This window comes from Microtus oregoni, unplaced genomic scaffold (assembly GCF_018167655.1).
Source record: "Microtus oregoni isolate MIOR12 unplaced genomic scaffold, Mior012 000019F_ref0000042, whole genome shotgun sequence".
In the NCBI taxonomy this organism is placed as follows: Eukaryota; Metazoa; Chordata; class Mammalia; order Rodentia; family Cricetidae; genus Microtus; species Microtus oregoni.
This window is the reverse complement of record NW_024543078.1, coordinates 35,807,923-35,820,689: the sequence shown is the minus strand read 5'-3', so window position 1 is coordinate 35,820,689 and position 12,767 is coordinate 35,807,923. Positions and strand designations below refer to the sequence as shown.

At 40.4% G+C, this 12,767-nt stretch overlaps 1 protein-coding gene across 6 annotated transcripts in view; it reads right to left on the bottom strand.

Moving 5' to 3' along the window:
- LOC121459447 (merlin) overlaps positions 1-12,767 on the bottom strand; it is a 95,350-nt gene that overhangs the window by 65,937 nt on the left and 16,646 nt on the right. The window lies entirely within an intron of this gene.

Here is a 12,767-nt window from a genome sequence, read left to right as displayed (position 1 = left end):
CAATCCCAGAGAATTTAGACAACAATACATACACTAAGAGAGACTTACATAGATCTAATCTACATGGGAAATAGAAAGTATAAAAAGACAAGATCTGAGTAAATTGGGAGCATGGGGACCTTGGGGGAGGGTTGAAGGGGGGAAGGGAGAGGCAGGGAAGGGAGCAGAGAAAAATGTAGAGCTCAACAAATATCAAAAAAAAAACAAAAACAAAAACAAAGCAAAAGGTTGTGCTTTAAAACATGTTCTTCTTCAAATGCACATCCTTTGTCTTCCTTATTTGAATTTTTGCTTCTCTATAAACAAGAACTGTTAACCATGGGTGCTCTAGAGAGTTTTCAAGTTCCTGTGGAAGGGAGGCTGGGCTTTCTTGGTACAAGATGGCTTGCCTGAACATGATTGTTTTAAGTTATGTTGATGCTTTGAAGAGACTCAGTGGCATCTGAAGGTCTCTTTAGACTGCAGGCACCTCTAACTAGGAGAAGCATTGGTCATCATCCCCAGTGACCAATGTAGAGTATAGAGTACACAAGACACACTCAACAGCAGTTGTCTAATATGACTGACCAGATGACTTTAAAACCCAAGGCCCAGAGACATAGCACACAGCCTATACATCCACTCCTAAAATGTACAGTGAGCACTCACTGTGTTCAAGTATAGCCCAAGGCACAGAGGTTCATTGGGGAACAAGGGACAAGTCTTCAATGTTTTGAACACAAGTCAGTCAACAAGAGATGATCGTCACAGGTAAGGGTTTTAGTACAGAAACACTTGCGTTTTTGACAGGGATACCCAGGAACTGTGGGACCTCCTAAGAAAGAAAGCCACTTTCTCACAGAAAGACATCTAAATTGACTCTGGAAAAGAGAAGCCAAGTGAAGACTGGGTTTGGAGGAGAAAGCAGGGAAGGGTGTTGCAGGCGAGAGAATACTGTATGCAAAGGTCTAGAGCAAAAAGAGTCCTTAGGGGAATCAAAATATTTTATTTTGATTGGAAAATACATCTGAATTTACAAAAGAAGCAAACGGAGCCTGTGAAACAGTTCAGAGGTAAAGGGACCCTGCCACCAAGCCTAATTTGATCCTCAGGACCCATTGATGGCAAGAAAAAAGAAATTTCCCATTTCCTCAGCACAAGTGAGCCCAGGAGACTTGGGGGAAGGGAGCTTTACTGAGGAGACACTTCTTTTTGTCCTTGAGGAAAAAGGACAAAAGAAGAAAGAGCATGTCCGGACTTAGGTCCAAGGAGCTGCAAAAGGAATATTCTTTGTACTTTTCTAAATTCTCTGACCTATACAACTATACAAGCGCTCTCTCTGTCTGTCTGTCTCTCTCTCTCTCTCTCTCTCTCTCTCTCTCTCTCACACACACACACACACACACAAAATGATAATGACATCTATGGTCACACATGGTATCACACACCTGTGATCCTAGCACTCAAAAGGCTGAAGCAGGATGACTAGGAAAGTTCAATGTCAGCCTGAGTTATATAGCAAGACTCTCTCAAAAAACAAAAACAAGGGACAGGCACTGGTGTAGCAGCCCACAACTTTAATCCCAGCACTCGGAAGGCAGAGGCAAGCAGATCTGTATGAGTTTGAGGCCAGGCTGGTCTACAAAGTGAATTCCAGACTACATAATGAGACCTTATCTCAAAAAACCAACAAACAACAATAAAATCCCTAGCATCTAAACACAATGTTTTGTCAGCTGTCTAATTTTACTTGTGGCATCTAACCACAGAACCCGGAAACTAATCTGGTGACTATTTTCTCCAGTCTCCTAAGGATAGAACACAACCGGTACCATTCTAGACACACAAAAGGCAAGTTAAATCATTACACAAGATAGATGCCTCAAGATATCAGGGCTTCTTTCCAGGAAAGGCATAGGTCAGTGAGTTATCTGCCACCAATATATCTCAGTACTGTTACTGTGTGACCTTGGGCAAGTTATTGAACTTCCTCACGCTTTAACAAAGATAATGAGCAGAACCTGTCTCAGCAGATTGATCTAAGGATTAAGTGCATTAATACATTTAAAGAGACTAAGACAGTGCTGGACCCAGAGCAAATAAGGAGTAGTTATTGTTAATTCCCACTCCGTCTTCCTGTCTTGATTCTCAAATGGTGCTGCTTAAACCCTCCCAGCCCCACTTCATATCACAATGATGGATGACAGATGGGAAAGGACACCATCAATTCTCATCGAGCTAACCATCCTATCACTCATCTGACAAACATTTATTGAGCACCCACTATGTCCTAGTCTTTGTGCTCGGCACAGGAGATAAATGATGACTTCAGGACAACACACGGTCCCTGTGCATGTCTGACAAAGAAGACAGGTAGTAAATGGATAAGGAAAAACAAATTGCTAAGTGCTAACAGAATAGGCTGTTGTGGGAACACAAGGGAGCCCAGGAGACTTGGGGAGAAGGGGCTACACTGAGGAGACACTGTCTGAGCTGGGTCTTGTGGGGAGAGGACTGACAAAAGGAAGGTCATGCCAGCCTGAAGGAACAGCGTGTCTTCACTTGGGTGCAAGCTGTTGCAAAGAAAAGGAATGTTCTCTGCACTTTTCTAGGATCTGACAAACAGCATGATTTCCAATCTGCGGTACTGAATGTTCAATGCAGGAATGAATATGTAGCTTTGGCCTGGTACATGTGACAATTCTCATTCTGCACAATCGGTCTGGGACCAGGCTGCGTCAGGGCACTGGATCAACACATCCTACAATAATATCTGTAGGAGTAGAAGCCAGGATGAGTGGGATGAGTCTATTTATTGTCCTATTAAAACATTCATACCCTTGATGGTACAAGTCCCTAATTGTGGCACTCTGGAGAATGGACACAAATTCTGAGCTAGCTTGAACTGTGGAACAAGATCTTGCCTAAGGAAAGGAAAGTGTTTCTGATACTTAGGCCTTTCAGATCTACATTTACACTATGATACAACTTTAACACTTTTGTTCTATTTTTGATTATTTGAGTATATGTATGTGCAACTACATGTGGTCAGAGGACAATGTGAAAGTTAGTTCTCTCGTTCTACCATGTGGGTCCCAGAGTTTTTGAATTGAGGTCATCATGCTTGGCGGCAAGTGCCTTTACCTGCCAAATTACCTTATGGCATGAGATGGCCCTACAGGCCTTTAAAATAATCTTTAAAATTGCATTTACTGGGGGCAGGGTGCATATACACATGTGGAGGTCAGAGGACAGCTTGAGGGAGTTGGTTCTCTCCCTCCACCATGTGGATCTGCAGACCAAATTCAGGTCACCAGGGTGACTAGAGAGAAGGCTCAGCAGTTAAGAATACTTGCTGTTCTTGCAAAGGATACAGGTTCTGTTATCAGCACCCACATGCCAGTCCGTAACTGTCCTTAACTCTAATTCCAAGAGATCCTAAAACCCTTTTCTGGATCTGGGACACCATAAACATATGCAGTACACATATAACACATGCAAGCAAAACATACATAATACACACAAAATAGAAATTAATAAATCTTTAAAAAAAATCAGGTCAACACGCACCTCTACTCACTGAGTCTTCTTGCCAGCCCTGTACGTGGGAAGGCAAGGAAGTCAGAACTGAGTGAATATGTAAAAAGTGGATGAAGTCCTGAGTCAGTGTGAATCATTGAAAAGGCCATGTTCATGTTAAAGATCAATGCCTCAAACTCACTGGAATTTAACAAAGTCTTCCCACTGTGGGGAGGCTTAAAATAGCAAAGCCTCCATCCAGTCCAAATGTCAGTGTTTACAAATGATTGACCAGTATGTGCAAAACCTAGCAACTGTAGTTTCTCCTCAAGGATGCTGACAGCCCGAGACTTCTTGTCTACAGGTGCCTCCTACCAAGAGTAGCCACCCATACTCTGCTGTACTTAACAAACATGCAATTTGCTGCATTTAGAGTTTGTCCATCAGAGCACACACAGCCCATTCAACCCCAGTTTTTCTGTGTATCTTGATTGTTTCTTTAGTACCTGTCTTTTCCTTGGCCCCTAGTCAAGTCAAGGAGCCAAACTGTGTAGTCTATGGTATCTGTAGTTTTTTTTTTTTTTGGTTAGGCTTATAGTCTTTTCCAAACAGTTTGTCAAAATAGAATATGTCTCCGTTTTTTGATGAACTGCACATTTAAACCCATCTCTTTTCCTCTGGCCAAAGTAGTCTACTGTTCTACTCACTTCTGCAGCCCTCTTCCCTGGTCTTAGCTTAAAGAACAGGAGAGACTAAGAGGCAGGTGTTCATTTTGCAGAAGGAAAGAGGGTGGTTTGCAGAAAGAAGAAACGCACGAAAGAGTGGAAATTCAGCCTCTATTAGGTGGAAGTATCCCCTCTGCAGGCCTCCTGTCCTCAAAGTGGCCTTCAGGCAGAGAGGCTATATGGTGGACCTCTGGAAGCTGCTTGGCTCTGTGTTTGTGCTTGCTTTCCTGTTACTTTAACAGGCTGCAGTGTGATGTCATGGATATATATTGCGCCTGTATCAAAGACAGATGCGTATTAACTTTATAAGCAGGACTAAGTGCTGTCAGCTTGTTATTTTTTATAGGGGCTAGATTTACAAGCTTTACCCAGAGTGAAGTACTTGTCATTTATCAACTTTAGAATGTTTTAAGTAAATAGCACTGAACACTTACCCTCCACTGCGGGAATATAGCTAGAATGCAGCACTTCAGTTATAGGAAGCAAATGCCACCAATAACCCGTGGGGTTGATTGGAGTCTATTAGCTTGGAACAACCATCTTACCAGTTGGCCAGGGTTTCATGAAATCCTGAAACTGCCATTTGTTTTTTGACTTTGCCAGTCTTCACACTGCATTTTTTTGTCTCTGTAGCAAGCCCTTTATCAAACCCTTTGTACATGCCGACACTACATTGCCAAGTGAGAGGAAACTGGCCACAGGCTAGGGAAAGGCCACAGCAAGACAAGGTACACTCTCTTGAAGAAACTAAACCCAACTTTGAAGCTAGATATAAAATGTCTACGAAGTAGCGCCCACAGAAAAACTTAGGCTTTACACCCAACTCACAATTGGAAGAGCCAAGACAGGCCTCTCTCAGAGATGGACGTGGGTCCTCAACCAGCAGTCATACAATGGTGATGTTTCACTATTGACTCCAAAAAGGAAAAGGAGAACCAGAAAACCCCATTTGCTTATCATGTCCTTCTAATTATCTCACAAGCTGCTCCAGCATTTGCCATAAAAACTGTAGAAAGGTTAGAATCCTTACAGACAGAGTGACAGAAGGACTATGCTTCCCTGGCTCAGGGCCTGTGCCCATGTGTACCATTATTCAAACATGGAAAACTCAAGATGACTGACATTTCCCTTTCAATGTTTATCTACAACTGATATTTGTAGTCATAGGTGGTCTATGAGAACAAACTTATAGCAGACATGTGAATTTAAGATGTTTGTATAAAAGATTCAAACCTAAACACAGTTATTTATTTACCTGTTTTGAAAAAGGAGATATCAACAGGCAAGTTGGCACAGAGCTTGAATCTCAGTATATATGGGCAGAGAGCCAGGCAGCTCTTTATGAGCTCAAGGCCAGCCTTGTCTGCATAGTGTTTCAGGCCAGAACACACACACACACACACACACAGAGACAGAGACAGACAGAGACAGAGACATAGCAAATATTACAGCTTATATACTAAACAACCAGGCTAGGCGGGTGGTGCACTCCTTGTAATTCTTATGAGGTAGAGGTAAGAAGATTACCAAAAGTTCAAAGCCTATTTGTTATACATAGCTGGTTATAGGCCAGCCAAAACTACAGAGTGACACCCTGTCTCAAAATATCAAATGCCAAAACAAACAAAAAACACAATGGAAAGAGTTATTAGGGGCTGGGAATGCAACTCAGTGGCATAATACTTGCCTAGCGTATTCAATCCCCAGCAACCTGCTCCTAAACATTTATATACATAACTTTGCTGTGTGACAAGTGAATAATGAATGCCATTAAAATCCAACTAATCAAAGAAAATTTAAAAAGCAAGGAGTAAGACCATATAACAAAAGCAGGCTTTTCTATCTCTTGAACTTAAACTGCAAAAACAGTTAACTTTTTGGTCTTGCAATTAAGAGATATATCTGTTGCAAGTGGGCATTACTGCTCAGTATAGGGGAAAAGGGATCCTCCAAACAGAAACAAAAATATAGCAGAAAATTCTATTTGTGTTTGCTGCTCTGCCAGTCCTGAAGCCTATATCACTCATCACAAGCTGAAGCTTCCTCTTGGCAGAAAAAAAAAAAAATTTAAAAATCCTTCAATTTCCTACCCTGTCAGTTTCTGCCATAATCAACTACAGCAATTAATTTTCCTCTTCAAGTCCCCAGTCCTCCAATCATCTGTTATTGTGCCCAATCTATATAAATTATTAGTTTCAAGGTTTTCCACCAATTTGCTTCTTCTCTCCTTCAACCAATTACCCGACCTTATTACAACCCAGTCTACACACTCAGCAGAGCTACGTGCTTCTAGACCTTTCTAAGAACTATTCCTTTAACTCGTCACTATTCACCCAATATCATGCAAGAATCAGCATGTACTTCACATATATGGAAAAATGAGTTTATCTTCCCCAAGATTCCTGTCTTTTCTCCAGTGCTACAGATCACCTTTCCTTGAAGCCAGGGACACAATGCACACTCTGCATGGATATGCACACATACTTTAAGTCTCTCAGAATACAGGCAAGTGCTGCACAATCTGTGGCCACTCCGATAAGTGCTTGTGGCTGGCTGGTGATGTTGATGATAATGATGATGATAGCTAGATGAGGCTTCTGAGCAGAACACTCCTAAGCAATGATTGCAATGAAGTAAGAATTTATGACACTCCTTATTAAAATTCTAATTGCATAACTAGGTCTTAAGATACATATTTCCCCCTTTGGTGACACATACTGATTCTCTCTTTCTAAAAATATCTTGGCAAAGAAATCTAAACCTCAAAGAACCAAGAAGAAAATTTTCCACAGAACAAAAGACACTAGGAAGAAACAAATCACAGCACTTTGGGAAGCCACAAAATGTAGGTTTTAAACTCTGGTTAAGTCTTTAGTCTTTCAAAGCAGATAAGTTACTGTGTTTTAGGGAGCAAAAGTCCTGATGACTGCAGTTTCTGGCATCTTCCCTACTGAAGTAGAGAGTGACTATCAGACCAGCATTGAGTCCAGAGAAGAGATCAATGTTCCAGATCCCTCCTTCAACCACCACAACAAGCCTGTGAGTTTGGTGAACCGTAGTTCAAGTAGGCTCCAGTGTTTTCATCCCTAATTCCCTATGCCCTGTGTAACCTCCAGATTTTGTGCTGGAGCAAATCAGCTGATAGATGACCAAGCAAAAAAGAAACAATTACAGTGTTATAAAAGCAAGATAGAGTCTGTCCTCCAAAAGCCAAGAAGACAGTATCATCTGCAGAATTTAGCTCACAATATGAGAGCAATCATAGCTCTGTCACACAGCCACAAACACCTCAACCTGCTGTGTTGGATAAGTCACTTAACCTTTCTGGGGGCTTAACTGCTGTAGTCATCAAGTGGTCACCCCCTGAGTCCATGAGCTTGAGAGGGTTTTGTATAAATCATATAGCACTTTTTTCATTGCTGTAATAATTTTCTGTCAATTATTTAACAACCTATTCTGTTATCTTAAAATCATTTCTAGGAATGTAACAAATACTCAGTACTTCATTTATGTGTACTTTGTACAATATTTTCCCTTATTCTGGGTTCTGCTAGTATGGTCCTTATGCCTCACAATCATAATTAGACTATCTAGCCAGAATGGTATTGTATATCTGTAATCCCAGAACTTGGGAAGTACAGACAATTGAATCAAGAGTTTGAGCCAACCTTAGCTACAAAGCCAGTATAGGATATAGAAGACACATTCTCAAAAGGAAAAAAAAAAGTTGACTGAATAGATGTATTATGAACTCTCTAATGCAACAAAAATGGTAATTATAAATACTGCTGAAAAGTAAGATTTTAGCAGCTAGCATGCTGTGGATAATATGCAATTAGCAATGATTACAATACTTGACATACCGAAAATAACAATTCTCCAGAAACAATAGTAAGAATTGTTTGGTAGGGATAAGAAATGAAGCTAAGTCAGAAATGGTAGATGATGCTTGTATTCCCAGCACTCAGGAGCATGAGGCAGGAAGACAGCTGAGAGTTTGAAGCCAGCCTGAGCTAAAGATATTGTCTCAAAAAACAAACAGAAAAAAGATACAAATTTGAATTTTTTACATTAAATTTAATTTTTTTTAAAAAAAAAATTGGGAGACAGGGGCTGGAGAGATGGCTCAGAGGTTAAGAGCATTGACCACTCTTCTGGAGGTCCTGAGTTCAATTCCCAGCAACCCACATGGTGGCTCACAACCATCTGTAATGAGATCTGGCGCCCTCTTCTGGCCTGCAGGCAAACATGGAGGCTGAACACTGTGTACACAATAAATAAATAAATCTTTAAAAAAAATTGAGAGACAGAGGCAGGCAGATCTCTGAGTTTGAGGCTAGCCTGATCTACAGAGAGAATTTTAGGACACGTAGAGCTGTTGTTACACAGAAAACCCCTGCCTCAAAAAAAAAAGTGTCCCTGTCTCAAAAACCAAACCAAAACAAAAATTATGTATATCATTAGGATCTTCCCTGCAGATGAAAAAAGAAAAGCCAGACAATGGTGGTTCATGCCTTTAATCCCAGAACTCGGGAGGCAAATCAGACGGATCTTTGTGAGTTTGTGGCCAGCCTGGTCTACAAAGTGAGTTCCAGGATGGTCAGAATGTTACACGAAGAAACTTTGTCTCAAAACAAAACAAAAATAAAAAACAAATGAAAAGAAAAAATTATAAATTATATGTAATATTATATTTTGCCTGCCTGTATTCCTGGTGTATCAGAGCTCCTGAATTGGAGTTACAGATGATTGTGAACCACCATGTGGCTGCTGGGAACTAAATCAGAGTCCTCTGGAAGAATAGCCAGCACTCCTAATCACAGAAACTTCTCTCCAGCTCCAACAATCCTAAATTTCAAGCCTCAACATTAGGAAAACTAGGAGATTATCAAACACAACTCCAGCAGAATGTTATCTAAATGATTATTCATGTCCTAGATACTGGTTTAAAAAAAAACAGACTAGTAGCACAGGTTCATGATTAGAAATATTCGGGAGGCTGAGGAGGAAGAGTATAAGTTTAAGGTTAACTTGAACAATCTATTGATACCTTGTCTCCTAATAAATAGTAAAATTAATAAATAATGGACTACAGATATAGATCAGTTAGAGCACTTACCTAGCACACTCAAAGCCCTGGGCTCAATCTCTAGTGCATAACCCAACTAACCTCTCAGTGGTACTGGGGACAAAACTCAGTAGAACAGCAAAGGCTGGGGAAGCATGGGTCCAAACCAAGCACTCCCTCCCCCCAAAAAACAAAACAAATCCTGTATAATAAAACCAGAGAATACAAACCAGTTCATGCAGCATCCAGAAAATATAAACATTCTGTCTAAGATTTAATACCGACGAAACAGTAAGTTATAGGAGTGGGAAGAACTGGTAAGAAGTTCTGTGGATAGATGAGAACTATTTACGAGACCGACTTAATCTGAAAATCAGCAAGAGTAAGATAGCAGATAAAGACACTGCTGAGGAATTTAAAACCACAGATCAGTACAGATAAGTTCTACAATTACTCTAGATTCAGTTTTATCTGAAAGTCAAACTAACAAACTACTGAAACAAGAAGACCATAGCAACAAATCAATAAAGACTTTCTGTGAATTTCCAAATCTAGGCCCAAATTTGTCAAAAGAGAAAACAGAAATTGGAGTTAAAGAGCTAAAGAGTTTAAAAAGCCCAGTGACTTAGAAAATACTGAGTTCTGTCGCCACCTAGTGGTGTCAGTGATTCCTGAACTGGGACAAGAAGCTTGAGCCTCTCAGAACCTGCTATTGTTTAAGGTTTAAGACCTAGGGACGTCCCTCGGTAAAAGAGGGCTTGCCTAGGGCCATAGAATCTATCTCCAACACAATAAAAACAAACTTTCTTCTTGAAAACCAGCATTACTTTACTGACAAGTTTCCGCATGCTAAAAGTATCCTAAGACGTGGATTTAGACTAAATTAGATGAAGCACACACAGGACAGAATACATCATCCTGTAACAAAACAGAGAAGCCTTGTTACTAGCTAGCTAGAGCTATCAGTAGCTCTGAGAAAATGCAGTTCTGGGTTTTCTAAGTTTCAAATGCTTTAAACTCTGAAATTAAAACTAAGCAAGTGCCAAAAAATATTCTCAGACAGTAATATAAAACTAGCACAAATCACTGGGGAAGTCATCAAAAACCAAGAAAAAGGTTGGGAAGGGTGATGTATGCCTGTACTACCAGCACACAGGAGGCTAAGGTAGAAGGATCCAGAAAGAAGCCAGCTGAGTCTACACATTGAGATTCTGTCTCACAAAAACAGAAGGTGTGAATCATTCTTCTAAGGCAGAAGCTGAAACCTTTGAAATGTGACTTCTTCCCTTCATTGTACAGATGAACAACTAGGGAAGGTGTTTAACACGCCCAAGAGAGCTCAGCCTAGAAATCAGGTCTTTAGAGCCTAGCTCCAGGCTCTCGATGATTTTATATAAGTGATAGAGAAGCACATACAGAGAAGGTGTGTAGACCAGAGTCCAACTCTAGTCAAGTTTGCTCAGTGAACTCCCTCCCACCGCAGGCCTTGGTTCTCACCCTTAATCTTGGTAACTATTCATATTTGGTAGAAGACCCTTGTTCTTACACTCAATAGACCCTTACATCTGCCTGGTTTTGTTCCAGCACCCACTACTATACATGTTTCTAAAAAGTTTTTGCTTTGTTTTTTTTTTTTTTCTCAAGGCAGGGTTTCTTTGTGTAGCCTTGACTGTCCTAAAACTAAACTAGCTCTGTAGACCAGGCTGGCCTCAAACTCACAGAGATTCATCTGCTTCCCAATTGCTAGGATTAAATTCGTGTGCCACCATCATACAACTTTGCCTTTTTTTTTTTTTTGTGGTGGCGTTTTTGTTTTTTAAAGAGACAACAATCTCAATACATTGCCCAGGATGGTCCTAAACTCTTGGGCTCAAGTAATTCTCCCACCTCAACCTCCTAAGTAGCTGAGACTACAGGCACACATGCCACAGTACATGACTTCTATCCCAATTTCAGTTTGATTCCAAGTACAAAATGTTTGAGGTGTCTATGTGTATATACACAGAAACTTTTTACAGTATCTTTTCATATATGTTTTGCATCTCCAACTAGACCATGAACACCTTGGAAAGAAAGTCAGTACCTTTCCTTGGTTTCTCTCTCTCTCTCTCTCTCTCTCTCTCTCTCTCACACACACACACACACACACACACACACGAGCTATTCTGAAACTGAAAAAGTCATGCAACTGTAGTAATATGCTTGCAGTCCCTTTCCTCTTACTGTCCAAAACTGTGCTCTGATGATCTTGATTTGGGCTCCTCTAAAACTGAACTATAGACACAAATGGAGGAAAGGGAGAGGCGAACTTCTAAAAAAAATAAAGAAAATTAAAACAAGACTGGGGATGTAGCAAAGTCTTGGAAGGACAGGCTGAATACAGAGAAGAACCACTCGAACCATAAGGAATGTGAAGTATTCAACTAGAAAATACTTAACTACTGTGAAATAAGCTTTACTTTAGGCCAAAAGCTTGAATTCCAAGCTGATCATGGGCAACTGAAAAAGATTCACTTACAAAAAATTTTCAAGTGACCTCAAGGACAAACTAGATATCCAGGCAATACAGCAGGGGTTGTTAGTCATGTCATTACCCAGCAAAATATAAGCCCACTGGCGAGTTTGCAAAATGGTTTTGAGATAGAATCTTACACCAAGTGTAATAAATAAAATAAAATAATGACAAAGACAAATAAGTTGTCACATTATTAAAGGTGGTGCACACCTTTAATCCTAGACAGAGGGAGGGAATCTCTGAGTTTGAGGCCAGGTGGTCTACAGAGTGAGTTCCAGGACACCCAGAGGTACTTAGAGAAACCCTATCTAGGGGAGAAAAGAAAGAAAAAAGAAAGAGAAAAAGTTTATTCCCACTTTTTTAACTATTTACCAAATACTTAAATTCTCAGAAGTCGGGGGGGGGTAACATTTTCTTCTTTCTGTGTGGAGATTCCTACTGAGTGTCATATATGGTGGAGAAAGGGCTGGCTTGAAAGACAGGTTCCCTGGATTCAGATCCCAGGCCCACCTTTAAGCAGCAATGTGACATCCGGCACAAAAAGCAAGCTTGAACTGCAACCTAAATTAGTAATATTTAGAATCAGTAATTAATTTAAGAATTAATTACTAATTAATTTAGAATTATTAATATCTCTATTCCAGGAAACAAGTGAGGAAGGCATTCGAGTCACTGGGCTGGCCCATACAAACGCCCTGTGAGCAGAAACTGGGAAAGCAATGGGACAAGAGGATGTGTGACAAAGTGCAAGAGAGGCTGAAAGGAACAGAGAAATGGTAAGGGGCTCAGGACATATTTCCACTTATGCAAAAGCCCTTACATAGTCCTACTTTGTGCCAGGTATTGGCCTAAGTATTTTGCCAATAATGATACAAGAAGAATCATGACAACTCCCATTGTTTCCTTTAAATAATTTATTTATTTTTATTTTATATGGATTGATGATTCACCTACATTCATG